The sequence below is a fragment of the Pinus tabuliformis genome, chromosome 5_2, assembly GCF_031772625.1.
Source record: "Pinus tabuliformis cultivar Carrire ecotype Pingquan chromosome 5_2, CPIR1, whole genome shotgun sequence".
Taxonomy (NCBI): Eukaryota; Viridiplantae; Streptophyta; class Pinopsida; order Pinales; family Pinaceae; genus Pinus; species Pinus tabuliformis.
In genome coordinates, this window is record NC_142306.1 from 357,099,475 (window position 1) to 357,116,810 (window position 17,336).

Below are 17,336 nucleotides of genomic sequence, written 5' to 3' on the forward strand. Positions count from 1 at the left end.
TCATGAATAATCTGATAGAGTTATATCTTGGGTTTTGTGCATTCATTGAGCAACAATTTACGTGGAACAAGATGGTTCCCTATATATCTAGCATCTATTATTTTTTGCAACCTGTTACCTATCTTGTCAAGTCCATGTTCTCTTTGTTTTCAATTGGATTTATCCATTTATAGATATGGATCTCAATCCCTAGCATGACAATGCAACAATCTATGGGTATGAGAGGAGTGGCATGAATGGTAGATGCAGGAATGAATGAGAATGGTGGTGCATATCATGGTAATGAGAAAAATGATTGAGAAAATTTGAACCATGTCCTCATAATTAAGGACAATGCATTTCCCCACCAACCACTTCTTTCATTCAATAGTTCTTGGTTGAGGTTTAAATAAACCACATGGTAATAAGGAAAGGTAAAAAGTTATAAAACTTAAGATTATTTGTCACCCACTCCTCTAGTGGACTCATAGTCAGTCGTATCCTCTCTACAACCAACCTTGGACCTCTACATTCAATTTTGAAATAAATATTTACATATCTTGAGAATACCATGGAAAGTGTTTCACATGTTGTATATAAGACATCATTGTAGAGATTATATCCCTAATGATTTATTAGTTAGGCCTTGGCATTGATATTTGCACTATGAATCCATACAACGTAATTACATTATCTACATATGATGCCATTTTATCTAAAGCTCATATATATTAGCTCTCATCTTTATAACACTTATTCATAATTTGTACATACTTTGATCCAAAACGTCAAAAGGGTTAAAATTGGGATATTACACCGATGTGTTTATAGGTATGGGGCACTCTACTAAAAATGGTTTTTATAAAATATTTTAACTTGCCTTGGTGTGCATGTTAGTATTACACACTAGTGTGTTCCTATGCATAGTATGCACTATTAAATATTTTTTTGAATAATTACTTTTGAAAATGATATTTTATATGGCCCTAAGGAGGTATTCTTTCCATTAAGATCCACCAATGCAATTGTATGTTTAAGGTGCATAGGGGTGGTTGTATGTTTTTTAAAACCTACTTTAGTTAGCCTTGTATCAGCCTACACCAATTCCTTTCATACCTTTTGAAAAAGCATCGATTATGCTCTACCTACATTCGACATGTCTTCATTTACTTCTCTTCTCTTTTATAGAGATGTTTAAATAATTGTTTAAGTATGATCGAAGGGATTAAACTTGACTAAATCAACCCTTAGGCACTCTTCTTAATAAATATTTTGAGGAATTAGCCAATAATTATAATCAGCTAGACAATATTACATTGAATGTCCTCGATTTTCTCTCAAACAAAAGGGTTACACACATATGGATGAGGCACATCCACCCCATACTATGCCTAATAATGCAACTTTGGTGCACACACATGCATACACACACATATTAAAATAGTTGACCTAGTTAGTATCTCTTACTCTAGAATATGTTTTAGAGTCCATACATGTTTAGATCCAAAAGTGTTTGTTATGGGAATTAACATGGTTTTTATTTGGTAGTAAGGTGGTCTACATATATAAGATTTTAAATAACATAATCTTCTCATGGTGATTCCATTTCTATGCTTTTGTAGCCAATTGGGAAGCTCTAGTTGTCTAGCATCCTTTAGGGTGCTAAATCGTGTTGATTAATGATTTAATTGTATAAGTATCTCCATTTTATTCAATTACTTGGAATCTTGGCCTTTGAACCATTTATTACTCAAGTGTTTTTTAATTCCATTAGCATACATATCCAACTTCATCGTCTCACCCCTTTTGGAACTAGAATTGTCACTTGATACATTGTGAATTAAAGGGTGAATAAAAATGAAGACAAGAGTATTTATTATTCTACTTGTCACAAAATAAGAAACACGAATTTTCTAAGAGTCTAATTAATCTTTTGATTAACAAAGTTACCAAATTAGCGAGAACTCTAACCTCAAAATGAGAACTCTAGCCCAAAAAACCCCTATTTTTGTGCAAAAAACATGAAAAAACACTTTGAAAACAAAAAGTGTTGATGTTGCATCAACATTTTTTTTTGTTGTAAAATTTCAACATTTTTTTAGTAATGGAAATAAAAACCATTATTTTTTGCGCAAAAGACATGAAAACACTCTGAAAATGAAAAATGTTGATAAGTGTTGATCTTACATCAACATCTTTTTTTGGTTAAAATTCCATTTTTTTCAACAATGTCATTAAAAACTATTTTTCGCGTGCAAAAAACATGAAAAAACACCCTGAAATTGAAAAGGGTAGATGTTGGATCAATGGTTTTTTTCTTGGTTGACACTCCAGCCTTTGTTAGCAATGACATTAAAAAAAAAATTTCATGACTCTAAAAAACCCAAAAGTTCCAAAAGTTTTTGATGATAGCCTTAATGATGAAAATTCACGATTCCAAAAGTCCCAAAATTTCCAACAATTTTCAACCATTGTGTTAGAGATAAATATCATGACTTCAAAAAACCTTTAAATTTTGACAGTTTTCAACCATGGTGTTAAAGGTAAAATATCAAGACTCCAAAAATCCTTAAAATTTTAGCATGTAGATTTTCATAGTTAACAATATGATGTTGAGAGATTCTTGAATACTATGTGACTTTATTGAGGTTTCCAAGAAAATCACACAGTGTCCCAGAAACCTTAAAATTTCGACATTTTTCAGCAATAGAATTAAAACCAAATAAAATGAGTATAAAAAATTCTTGAATTTTCAACATATTTCAATCATGGCATTATAACTAAGAAAAACCTTAAAAATGAATACCTAAATCAAAATCATTATACCAAGAGTATTTATTTTTAATGTTAAAGTCTATCTCTTTTAAAATCTTAGCCTAAGAAAACTCATCTCATTGCAATGAAAACTTAAAAATTAACCATCAAATTGGCATGCAGTGGGGGAGGACTTGACTCATTGAGATGAAAATTTAAAAATTAGCCATCAAATTGACACACAAGGGGGGTGCACTTGATCCATTGTAATGAAAACTTCAAAATCAACTATCGAATTGACACATAGGGGGGTTGGTGTTGATTTTTGGGTATGTGTAGTCAATATTTCCAAGCTACATATGTTGACCCTTGAAAGAAAAAGAAAATTACATATAGGCTTCAAAATGACAGGTCGGCTCCACCATGAAAATGGGTGTGACCCTCTGTCAAACCCACCTCTTTTGACCACTATATATACCAATTCAGCCTCACTTATTTGGACAATTCAAAACACACAAATCATCTATTCTTCTGTTCACATGTGCGAAGGAGAGAGAGAAGAAGATAAAAGTTTGACCAAGAATTTTGACCAGCATTGACCACTATTTAACTGATTTTTCTGGTTGCTTTTTAATCGAATCTGTTGGGCACAATTTGACTGATTTTCTAGGCAGGTTGAATAAGATTTTCTCGGCAATTTTGCTATGGGTTGATTGAGATTTTATAGGCAAGTTATCTGATATTTTCTATGCTATTTGATTGAGGTTGACCAAGTTATTTGGGTAGTTGCAGGAGGCCAATTTTTGACCTATTTTACCAGGTTTTACTTGTGCTAAATTATTAGTCTGGGTTGACGAAGTTTGACTTGAAAAATATGAGATTATACTTTGTTGAATTGAACAATTTCTCCTAAGAAAAGGTTGTTGGGTTTTTCCCAAGGTAGGTTTTTCCTAGGGTAAATTTTTATGTCTCTTTTGTGCTTGGTAGTCTCTATATGATCCTATTTCCATTATTATATTACCATTGAGCTTTTCTATGTATAATTTCTTAATGATTTTTTTCCCAAGGAAAAATCATAACTTTCCATTAATTTGAAAAATTACATATAGTAGATGCCATTAGCATATGCATAACTGTTGGTTGTAGCCATTCAAGTAGTGTTCAAAAATAATAAGTTATGGCCGAGGCCATTTCCAAAAAGAGCTATACATATTCACTACGCAGGGTGTACTCAATGTGTCTAGTGAACAGAGATATAAACATAAATATATACATAAAGCGACATTATGCATTAGCTGAAAATATAACAAAATTTAGAGCCTATCCGCCCTAGGATATGCCCTATCAATGTAGGGCTGGTGATAGTATTGATATTGTTTTGCACCAAATTGTTCCTATATCATCCACAGGCCTCTGGGATGTGTCATAGCCTCCTTGGATAGTTTGTTAGCAACCTCGCTACATGATCCAAATCTTGGGGGGAGGCCCTCAAGATCTAAAAGATTGAAATGGATCTTGGGGGGAAGGTCCCCAAGATCTGAAGAATTGCAATGCTATAAAGAAAATGATAGAACACACAGTAAATAAAACCACAAAGAAACTTTTTATTAAAACTGATAATAACTATAAAGGCTACATTGTGGCGGACCATCTGTCCTTTTACAAAATGCAACTTGTTACTTATAGTATTTTTTAGTTACAATACCATGGGTCAATTCCATGGGTGAATGAATACCATGGGTGGATTGTTGAGCCTCAAAACTGCCCTTTCCTTAGCAACTCTTCTCATCCCTTTTCTTTGTTTTCCATGAAGAAAATGCATCCCTAACATCAATAACCATTATACCTTGCCTTAAGGAGAACATTTTAGTGATTTTACATGTTATGATTTTATGTTTTGCTATTTGAATAAGTTTTTGTCTTTTAGCTATGGAATGCAGCCTATTCTACAGCTAATCGGCTGTTCTGTGGCTACTTCCATGCTTTAACAGGTTCTCGGTGTCAGAATGAGAAAATAACTACATGGGTAGCTTGGAAAACATCATGACATGGATCGTGTCCTATTCACCTAGCCCAGGTCGACAAGGAAGATGGTACAAGACTCCAGTCAAAGAAGAAGTCAAACATAGAGACCAAAGGCAAACATGACTCTGTTTTGTACACGTTTCACAGTGATGGGATCCGAAACAACTTCATGAACCCATGGACTCCAATAGCCATCTGTGCAACTGAATCCAGCAGCCGAGGAAGAGAATTTTGTGTGCCTGTCTGCTACGTGTTTTTGGCTGTAGCTTATTTTTCTCCATAAACAGTTGTATAATTTTTCTATAAATACCTGTGTAAAGAATGCAGAACCAGTTCGAATTTCCTCATGTATTAAGCTCAGACTACTGTTCTGTAATTTTGAAAAACTCATTCTCTATTTTTAATATGAAGACCGTGTGTTTTATGGATATCTGAAAGTGTTTCTTGGAGTTTTGATTGAGTACACATAACCTGAGTAGTTGCAGAGGGCCCCTGCGCTGACTAAGGTTTCATTTCATTTTGTTTGTCTTTTCTAGTTAACTGCCAATTCATCATTTCTTTCACAGTGTTCATAATCACTTCCATACTAACCTTGTTTATAATGCAATGCTTATCATTTTCTTACTAACGCAAAATAGCTTCTTTTTGTGCAGAATAGTTTCTCTTTGCTTAATTTCTTTCTAGTTTTATCAGTAGTTAGAAGTTGAAATGCAGTAGTGTAATGTAGTTGTTTCATTTACTATTTCACTAGTCTTAAGTTTTTCAATTAGACTGATTAGTACCATTACAGTTCTTGCCATTTTGTTACTAGTTTACTGACTCATGGTGTAGATGAATGTTTCTAAAGAGCCCTTCTAGTTGATAACTCATCTTAAACTAAGTGGTTGAATACTTCATTCATGCAATGAGTCTTTTCTGCATTTTTGTATTTATATTTTTTTAGAATAATGAAGTACAGAATTCCTCAAAATGTCATCACAAGGAGGTTTTTCTCCCAAAATTGAGAGGTAGAGTAACTAAGCACTTCATTTAGTTTTGCTTCCATAGTAGATTAGTTGCAATTTCATTTTCAGTCTTAGTATTTCATTTAGTTTTGTTTCCATAATAGATAGTTGCAATTTCACTTTCAGTTTTAGTATTTCATTTAGTTTTTGTTCTTGTAACAGATTAGACAATAATTGCAATTTCATTTTCAGTTTTCAGTATTCCATTTAGTCTTGTTTTTGTAATTGAATAGACAGTAGTTGCAATTTCACTTTTTTAGTTTGTAGCTCATGATTTGGAAATAATGATATGATTAGAAATAAAAACTCTGTTTTCATTTCTTGATTAAACTTTGCTTCCAAATCTCACTTAAGCTCTTTTTAGTTCTCATTTCTTTAGGCTCTTAACAGTCTTTACATAAGTTAGATTTAAAATTTGGTTAAGTACATTGTAAATCATTAGGGATTAAATGATTGAAAACCCCCAAAACAACATAAAACTCAAAAACAATGAAGTAAGAAGGGTCATCTAACACATATAGTGCACTACACTTCATCAGTTTATGATACCCAGATTGATAATTTATGTAGAACAATTTAGGACACTAAATTGACCAAACATTTTGGCGCTGTTGCCAGGGAAGTGTAACTAGGTAGCCTTATCTCTTACATTAAAACAAAACAATGACATGCATAGAGAAAGAGACTCTAGGGGTAGATTTATAGCTAGGGGCAGAAGTTCGATTCCCATAACACCGCCTACTCCACCAAGAGTTAGAAAATACACACCTCCATCCCAAACTCATACTCCTAGCCATAGGATTCCTGGAATTCAAGGGGCAGAAACTCAACCAAAAGGTTCTCCTACTTCATCTACCAAAACAGTCCTAGGAGAGAAAAATATTGAATCTCCAACAGCAGGGATAACATTTTTCACCTCCACAGGAGAGCCTATTATAGTTAAGAATTAGGAATACTTAGTGAGGAAGAAAAAGTAGAAACTCTCTCCCATAGTCCATTAATAGAAGAACTAGAGGAGGAGGGAATAACCTTGTAGGTCGAGCCCTATACTAACTCTGAAGAAACTATAATGGCAGAGGAAAAACAAGATGGATAATTCTCATTGTTTGGAGGAGGGGGTAGAGGTAATAATGGAGGAGGCAGAGGAAATAGGGAAGTAGATAACTCATTTGGATTCCCTATAGTGGATGAGGATACACATACCACAATGAAAAACATCTCACCATCCGTCCTCCAAAACTTCTATGGGTTGAGAAGTGAGGACCCTGAAACATTTTTGTTTAAGTTTGAAGTCTTGTGCAGAACTTATGACTATCTAGAAGACTCTCAAAAACTCAAATTGTTTCCTTCAACACTAAAAGGAGCTACTTTGAAATGGTTCATGGGGTTAGTCACTCAATCCATTAGAATGTGGAATGACATGAAACAAGCATTTTTGGATAGATACTTGGATTATTGTATGCCTACCAATCATAAAGATGGTTCAAAATTATGCAAAGAGAGGATGAAAACTTAGAATATTTGATTGAGAGATTTAACTATAATTTGAAAAGAGAAAAGATGAACAATTTAGATGAAGAAACTTTGAAAACTCTTTTGTTAAAGGCCATTAGATATGAGTTGATAGATATCCTTAACATGATGGGGAAGGGAGATATCTCTCAACTGCCATTGAGTGACATAGGAGAACTATGTGTTCATCTCTAAAGAGGGAAATCTAAAACAGGGAAAGGGCCGAGAGATCCTTCTCTTGTTAGAGCAAACAAATCTACAACTTGATCTGTAAGTAGGGTAGAAATTGGCAATATGCTTGATGAGTTTGAAACTAACATTCTAGGGAGCCTTAATGAAGAATTAGACACCCTTAAAATTCAAAATAAGCAGAAAACAGAGGTTGATGCTTTAGCCATTTTTTGTCCAAAATGCAGAAAGAAACATGCTCTAAGGGAATGCCCTTTAGATGCAAAAATTGTAGAAACTTGTATGATTTGTTCAGAAAGTCATGATACCAAGGCTTGTCCTTCAATCCCAGGTCTTAAGGCTGTCTTTCAAGAGGAAACAGTACCAAATTCTGCAAAATCTCTTTTTTTTGTTACAAGAAGACCTTGGCAAGGGTCACAAAATCAAGTATTTAACAATCCAATGTATATTTAGCCCCCACCAAACTGGAATTCTTGGCAGCAACCTAGGCCTCAACCTCAATCTCAGTATCAATCTCAACCATGGGCACAAGGGGTAAAAAATCCTTCTGGGAGATTTGCTCAATATTGTCAATATCCTCCATCCTATCAGAATTATCCTCCCCCACAAAATCAGCAACCACAACTTCAAAATCAGAATCCTCAACTTTCATTACCATTTCCACAACAACCTTCACAACAAAGTCAAAATCCTCAATTCTTACTGTCATTTTAGAATAAACCAAATCAGCTACCTACCCAACCATTACCAAACCCCAACAATAAGAGCCCTCAGAATGCTTACATGGTAGAAGGACAACAATTTCCGACTTACATGATTACTCCTCTAGATCTTAATGATGTTTAACTAAGATCTGGTAGGATATTAGAAAGGGAAAGACCTTCTGTAGTTATTCAAGAAAAGACACTTCTGAGGAATATTTTCTAAAATTCAATAAAAGTTTTGAGGGAACATCCCTCCAAAACCAAAACATTGAAAAAGAAAAACAAAAAGAACCAGTGAATACAATTCCTATCATTGAGCAACTAGTATTTACTTCTACACCTCCTTTTTCTGAGAGACTACAAATTGATAGAGGGGTAGAAAAACAGATCTTGTTTCCCAATTATGATTTTCTAGATGAATTGAAGAATGTCTGTATCAAAATTCCTTTGTTACAAGCCATTAGAGAAATTCCAATTCTAGCCAAGACAATAAAGGAATTGAGCAGCAAAAGACCAGGAAGAAAAGCAAAAGAAACAAAAAGAATTCACCTGGTAGGAAAGATAGCAGACATAATGATCGGAAAAATTTCCATACAGAAGTATGTGGATCCAGGGAGTCCAATTGTCAAGACACATATAAATGGAATTAAACTTCCAAATACATTGATTGACTTAGGGGTAGCAATAAACATTATGAGTAGACAAACTATGGAGCAGCTTAAACTTTCTAATCTTTTTTACACACCTACCTTACTGCAACTCGTAGATAGATCAGTAATCAAACCAGATGGTGTGCTAGAAGATATTTCAGTCTCCTTAGATTCTTGGTAATATCCTATTGATTTCATGATATTAACTCCCAAAAATAATCTAGGAGGACACCCACTCATATTAAGAAGACCTTGGCTGGCCACAGCGGATGCTTTTATTAGTTGTAGATCTAGTGACATTTATATTTCTAATGGTAATTCAACAAAGAAATTTACTCTGTATCCTTCAGCAAAAGAAATCATAGAAATAGATGACAAGGAATGGATTGATGATGAAGATGATATTCAACCTCTCTTTACTATATCATAAATTAGTGAAGATAGTCAAATTTTGAATACATTGGAAAATTTTGAAACATCTTCAGAATATGATCATGCACAATTTCAAGAAAAACCTAATGTTGAATACTTGTCATCTAGGCATATGTCTCTCTATTCTATGGAAGAGTTTGGTAGCTCTACGATTGAAATTTTTCCAAGTAGGACATTGAACAGAAACAAAAACTTGGAGAAACTACAACAAGAAGAGCTAACCAAAACATTACAAAAACATTTTGTTGCATTTGCATGGGAGTACACCGACATGAAAGGCATTGATCCTAAGATTTGTATCCATCATATATATATTGAGGAAAAAAGTAGACCAATCAGACAACCTCAGAGAAGAATGAATCCAAATCTTAGGGAAATTGTAAAAGAAGAGCTCTAGAAATTACTCAATTTAAACTTCGTTTACCCAATTTCAGATAGCCAATGGGTTTCTCCTTTGGTAATTGTCCCTAAAAAGAATGGTAAATGGAGGGTGTGCATTGATTATCGAGAATTGAATAAAGCAACCCTCAAAGATCACTTTCCTTTACCCTTTATAGATTAGGTGTTAGATACATTAGCAGGTAAGAAGTATTTCTCATTCTTGGATGGTTTTAGTGGATATATTCAAATTCAGGTAGCACCTGAGGATCAGGATAAAACCACATTTACTTGTCCATGGGGAACTTTTTCCTACTAGGTACTTCCTTTTGGGTTGTGTAATGCTCCTGCAACATTCTAAAGAGCAGTACTAGGAATTTTTTTTGATCTAATGCATGATTGTGTAGAGGTATATATGGATGATTTTACAGTCTATGGAAACACATTTGAAGAAGCTTTGGAAATTTTGGAAAAAGTTCTTAAAATATATAAAGAAACAAACCTTTCACTAAGCCATGAAAAATGTTTTATGATGTTTACAAAAGGTATTGTTTTAGGACATCACATTTCGGGAGATGGGATTAAAGTTGACAAATCTAAAGTTGAAGTCATCTCTAAGTTATCAATTTCAAATTGCCAAAAAGATGTTAGAATTTTTCTAGGATTTATAGGATACTATATAAGGTTTATAGAAAACTTCACTAAAATAGCATCTCCACTCTTCAAATTGCTTACAAAAGATTGTGAAATTTAGTTGAAATCCTGATTGTCAATTAGCATTTGAAACCTTGAAAGCAAAAATATCTGAAGCACCTATTTTAAGAGAACCAAATTGGAAACTTCCTTTCCACATTTCCATAGATGCTTCAGATACAGCTCTGAGAGCTGTATTGGAACAAAAAGATTTGATTCCTTATGCCATTTACTACACAAGTAAGAATTTGACTCCCATTAAGTTGAATTATACTGTGACAGAAAAGGAATTTTTAGCTGTTGTTCATGCAATTAATAAGTTCAGACACTATATAATAGGCTATGAAACCTTTATTCATACAGATCACTCTATCATTAGATATTTGATGAATAAACCTATTACTAATGGCAGAGTTACAAGATGGCTTTTACTTTTGTAAGAATTCAACATTATTGTGCTAGATAGACCTGGAAAACAAAACACAGTTGCTGATTTCTTGTCCAGGATTCAAAATATCAAAGAAGACTCTCTGGTTGAAGATAAGTTTCCTGATGAATATCTTTTTGCAGTAACTACTCAAACTCCTTGGTTTGCGGATGTTGCTAATTACTTGGTTACAGGGAAGTTACCTTCACATTTGTTTCCTAGAGAGAAAAGAAAGTTTATTCAAGAAAGTGCAAGATATTCATGGATCACTAACAAATTGTATAAAATAGGGCTAGATCTTATGATCAGAAGGTGTGTCAGGGAAGATGAAATGCCTGATATTCTCAAAGAATTTCATGATGAGCCATGTGGTGGACACTTTGCTGACAAGAGGACAACCTATAAAATCCTTTCTTTAGGATATTGTTGGCCATCCATCTTTAAAGATACTAAAGAATATGTCAGGAGGTGTGACAGCTACCAAAGGGTAGGGAAACTTGCTCCCTCAAATGAAATGCCATTACAAACTCAGGTACTTATTAAATCCTTTGAAAAGTAGGCTTTAGACTTTATTGGACCAATTAATCCTCAGTCTAAGTAAAAAAAGTATATATTGGTATGCACCGATTATTTCACCAAATGGGTAGAAGCCAAAGCATTACCTTTTTCTAATGAAAAATCTATAGTTACTTTTATTTTTGAGGACATCTTCACTCGTTTTGGTGTTCCAAGAGAAATTGTGAGAGATCAGGGATCTCAATTCACATCCAACATGATGGAAAGGCTTATGGAGAAGTACAAGATCAAGCATAGGAAATCTACTCCCTATCATCCACAAGAAAATGGTCAAGTGGAGTCTACAAATAAAGTGATTGAAGGAATCCTCACCAAAACCATGCATCTACATAGAAGAGATTGGGCAGAAAGGCTTCCTGAAGCCTTATGGGCCTATAGAACTACATGGAGGAACACAATGGGAAATACACCCTATGAACTTGTTTATGGGAAACACGTCCTGTTCCCTACAGAGTTCCAAATCAGAACTTTCAATATGGCAGTCCAGTTGGGGATGGAATTATCAGAGGCTCAAAAGCATAGATTGGAGAAATTAAATGAACTTGATGAAATCAGACGAGGTAGTTCAAAGGACTGGTATAGTCCAACAATAGATGGCTAAATGGCATGACAAATACATCAAGGACAAGAGGTTTCAAGAGGGAGATTGGGCACTGTTACTTGATTCAAAGTTTAAGGATTTTCAAAGGAAGTTTCAAACTCATTGGCTTGGGCCATATGAGATTGAAAAAGTCTTCAATAATGGAGCAGTAAGGATCAGAACAATAGATGAAAGTCAAACTCCTCTTCTTGTGAATGGCCGTAGATTGAAAATATATCAAAAACTAATTTCAAAGGAGGAGTTCATCAAGGTCTTCTAGAACAATTCTGAAATGAAGTTAGTGAAGAAGAATCCTTCTTCTCCACCAACTTATTCTTTGTTTTTCCTATCTTAAAAAAAAATGAATATATATATATATATATATATATATATATCTATATAATAAAAATAAATTGTATAAGGTTGAAAACCAATCATTGACTAGCATGCTTATACAAAAAATACAGGGTGAAAATCAGAAGTTTCTGACACCCTATATTTTCCATTTCCTTTCTGGAAAAAAAAATGGTGACAAAAAGCCACAGTCATTCAACATTCTGCAAAATTCATTGTCTCATTTCAATTCACTTTGTTTTACTTTTATAGCTTCACTTCTTTCCATTGCCATATTTCACCAATAAATTTTTTCCTTTCTCAACATTTCTTTCATCTCCATTTTTTTCATTTATCATCATGTCTTATTTTCACTTACACAGCCATTTCCATTTCGTTCATTCATAAGTCATATTTTACTCTCTGTTTCACATTCTGTAGCTGATTCCGTTCTGTAACTGATCTTGTTCTACAACTAATCTGATTTTGCAGCAACAGTTTGTTTATCAGTCCAAGCACAAGAGTCCAATTCATAATAAAATATTGTATGCAGGTGATTGAAGAAAAATCAAATATCAATCATGCCTAAAGCACCTGTGGAGCAAACATCAAAATATTAGCAAGCAGAAGGTAAAGGTTTCAAAGGTAAAATACAAAAAATTATTTTGAAAAGCAATTCAAAAACATAAGCTTGTATAACATGTATGATCACATGTCTCCTTAATTAATCATCATGTGATTTGACTACCATGATGCCTCCGCCATATCTTTCGTCTTCAATGACAAATGATCCAATGATTCCTTCATAACTGTCATGCGGAAAGAGTCGTTAGTGCGGACACAACCGACCTCCCTAGAAGCCTAAGACTTTCTAGTGACAAACAAGACAAATAAGAGCAATCCTTCTCTAAATATGCCTTTACAATATGAGAAATAAAGTGTTTAGATCCTACCTGTAACCCAACGCTATTGTAGTAGTCCAGCTTCGTTGATCCGGATGAGCTCCTCCTTCTCCTCGAAACCTGCATTCACTAACAATCAAACGATTAAATAGCACCTGAATATCACATAAAATAAAACATATTTAACATATAGACCAAGGAGTATATGAAACAACTCATAAATAACAAATTGTTGAGAAGAATGGACTTATTTGCATTAAAAGGTAACAAAAGGAACCATTACAACCTGAGCCTTGGTGTTGTGCAGGTCCTTCCCAGGGTCCACAAGAGTTCTCCTTTACTCTGATCAACTCACCCACTTCCAAGTGAAACAAGCAAAGATGGTAATCTCTCCTCACAAGCTTCTACAAGGAAGTCCTAATTCCAGCAGCATCTACCCTTAGGAATGTTCAGCTTTCAACCTCTCCTCCTTTGGCCCAATGCCTGTATTTATAGTGCTCTAGAGGAAGTTATTCAGGTCCACCATCAATGGGATAAGCCCCTCTTTGGATGGGATAGCTCCCCTCTTGATGGGATAAGTTCCTCTTTGGTAGGGATACATGAACCATCTGGAGGCGCATCATACACGTCAAACAAGCTTCTAGAAGGCTCTAGAAATGACCACAAGTAACTTTTTTGGAGTGAAACTTGCGCCTTTTGACCTTTACAGGAGTACGCACCCATTGCTTTACATACAGAGCGTACAAGTACGCAGGTATTGTGAACTTGGAGTGCGTACACGCAGGTAAGGCTAAGAGAAACTGCGTACCCAGAGATATATAGATTTTTAATGACTTTCTCTCTTTCTTGAAGTTTGACATGGAGAGCAGAGGTATGAGGCTTGCCAAGGAGGATAGTATGACAGTTGATGGAGCCATACTAACTGCAAATAATCATGGTGACAAATTTTAGTGTAACAATAACTAATCTCTGTTTTAAACTCCATAACTTGTACTTAACCGGACTTCGATAACTACACCTGTTAACGGCCAAATTAACGACATGACCTACCTATATACGACTCTTCAAACCCTGACTATTTATTTATTACATGCCAACTCTTAAGTTTTTCTCTCATATTTACGCAGCCACTTTGTGCATACAGTCATTCTGTTTCTATATTCTTTGTGCATACAGCCACTCTGTTTCCACACATTTTGCGTATACAGTTACTCTGTTTCCATATATTCCGTATATACAGTCGTTTTGTTTCATATTCACAGTCATTCTGTTTCCGGTCATTCTATTCCCATATACCCTGTCATCCTGTTTCCATATCCATAATCATTCTGCTTTTGTATACACAGTCTTCTTATTACCATATACACAGTCATTCCATTTCTCAGATAGTGAGAGTAGTTTTGAAGGGTAGCCGAGAACAGAGGTTATGGGGCTTATTGTTAGAACTAAACCCATAGGGGTAAAATACATGGAGGGATATCCGCAGCTGAAGGGAATGTTACAGAAGGCTGGTTGGTTGTGTTTTATTGAAAAATTCAACGGTTACCATAAGGAAATCACTAAATCCTTTGCCAGTTCATTTGATGGAATGGAAGTGGAAATAGGTGACATCAAATTTGTAGTTATCAAGTCCTTCATAGAAGAAGCAACAAAAATCCCAAGGCTAGGAGAAAGGTGGTTTAAGAACAAAGAGTTTCATGATGAATCCTGGAAGGTGATTCTTAAAAACCCAGGTATGGACATTTCAGTTTTTAGAAAAGGGATTCCAATTTCTGCACTAAAAAACAAATGGAGTAGCATGCTGTTAATACTGCAAAAATTTATTACATGTGAAGGGAGGTTTGGGTCTATGTATGTTTATCACATATGATTGTTAATGAATTTTCTAGAGAATGGAACCCTCAATCTTCCCTTTTTCCTTTTGAATAGTCTGAGAAGAATTGCAACTAATGTCCAAAAGAAAGTTGAGTCAATAGAAACCACTCCATATGACCATGGACTAGTGAAGATTTTAGTTGAATTTCATTTGAGAAGTGTAGGGGATACATGGGAGTACTTTTTGGTAAGGAATTTCTTCCAAGATGCTCCAGATTTATTTGAGGGAAGTCATGTTAAAAGGAGTAGAAAGAGAAATGTTAGCATTGGAAGCTCCTCACAAAAAGATGATGCAGAAATAGCTCCTAAAACAGAGATCAGAAAGCAGACTAAGCAAAGGAGAAAAATGAAAGAAAGGGTTGAAGAAATCAACAGGGATATTCCTAAACCTTCATCACCTAAAGAGGATGAACAGTTGCTTTCTGAAAGACTAACCAAGATCAAGGAACAAATCAAGAAAGATAAGGAGAAAGGAAAGAGGAAAAAGGACACCAAAGAAGAAACCATAAGTTTCCAAAATGTGAGAAGGAGTTCTAGACTCTGAGGCAAGGTGAAGAAGATGAAATCAAAAGAGGCCCAGTTTATAAATTTAGAGGATGAAACCCCAGTTCAGTCCCTTGATAGTATTCCATATGAAAAAAGTCCACAGAACTCTCCTCCACAGAATTTTGAAGGCAGCCCAAGTAGAGCTTCTCCTGGCATTGATCCAATACAACAACAAATATATGACTACATAGAGTCATTAGAGAAAAATAGTACCTTAGTAGACCCAGGGACTTCAGCTAATCTAGAACAGTCTATCACCTCACAAGAAACTCTAATTAGCTCTCTCAAACAAGAGATCTATGAGCTAGAAATTTTGAATAGGCACGTCCAAAAAGAAAATGAAAATTTGAAGGAATAGAATAAGGTGGATAGAGTTATTCACGACAATACAATGCTACACTTGGGATTATGGCACAAGAAGAATAGGAAGCTGAAAAAGAAGAATAAGAAGTTGAACAGGACACTTATTAATCTCAAGTACAGATTTCTTATGAGGAAGCCAAGGATGGCAGTCAGTGCAAAGAAAAGCAAGAAGAGGAAGTTGGATGTGTTGGCTGAAGTATTAGAACAAATGTAATAGGAAGAGGGAGTTCACAATTTTGATTGCATGGGGACATGCAATGGTTTTGTAGTGGGTGTATGTTGAGCCTCAAAACTACCCTTTCCTTAGCAACTCTTCTCATCCCTTTTCTTTGTTTTCCATGAAGAAAATGCATCCCTATCATCAATAACTAGTATACATTGCCTAAAGGAGAACATTTTAGTGATTTACATGTTATGATTTTATGTTTTGTTGTTTGAATAAGTTTTTGTATTTTAGCTATGGAACGTAGCCTATTCTGCAACTAATCGACTGTTCCACAGCTACTTCCATGCTTTAACAGGTTCCGGGTGTCAGAAGGAGAAAATAACTACATGGGTGGCAGCTTGGAAAACATCATGACATGGATCATGTCCTATTCACCTAGCCTAGGTTGACAAGGAAGATGGTACAAGACTTCGGTCAAAGGAGAAGTCAAACGTAGAGACCAAAGGCAAACATGACTCTGTTTTGTACACATTTCACAGTGATGGGATCCGAAACAACTTTCTGAACCCACAGACTCCAACAACCATCTGTGCAATAGAATCCAATAACCATCATCTTAGATTTATGTTTCCAGCAACCAAGGAAGAGAATCCAATGTGCTTGTCTGCTACGTGTTTTTGGCTGTAGCTTATTTTTCTCCATAAATAGTTGTATAATTTTTCTATAAATACCTATGTAAAGAACGCAGAACTAGTTCGAATTTCCTCATGTATTAAGCTCAGACTATTGTTATGTAATTTTGAAAAACTCATTCTCTGTTTTTAATATGAAGACCGTGTGTTTTATGGATATCTGGAAGTGTTTCTTGGAGTTTTGATTGAGTACGCATAACCTGAGAAGTTGCAGAGGGCCCCTGCGCTAACTAAAGTTTCATTTCATTTTGTTTTGTCTTTTCTAGTTAACTATCAATTCATCATTTCTTTCACAGTTTTCATAATCACTTCCATACTAAACTTGTTTATAATGCAATCCTTATCATTTTCTTACTAACGTAGAATAACTTCTTTCAGTGCAGAATAGTTTCTCTTTGCTTAATTTCTTTCTAGGTTTTCACTAGTTAGAAGTTGAAATGCAGTAGTGTAATGTAGTTATTTCATTTACTGTTTCACTAGTCTTAAGTTTTTCAATTAGACTGATCAGTACCATTACAGTTCTTGCCATTTTGTTACTAGTTTATTGACTCATGGT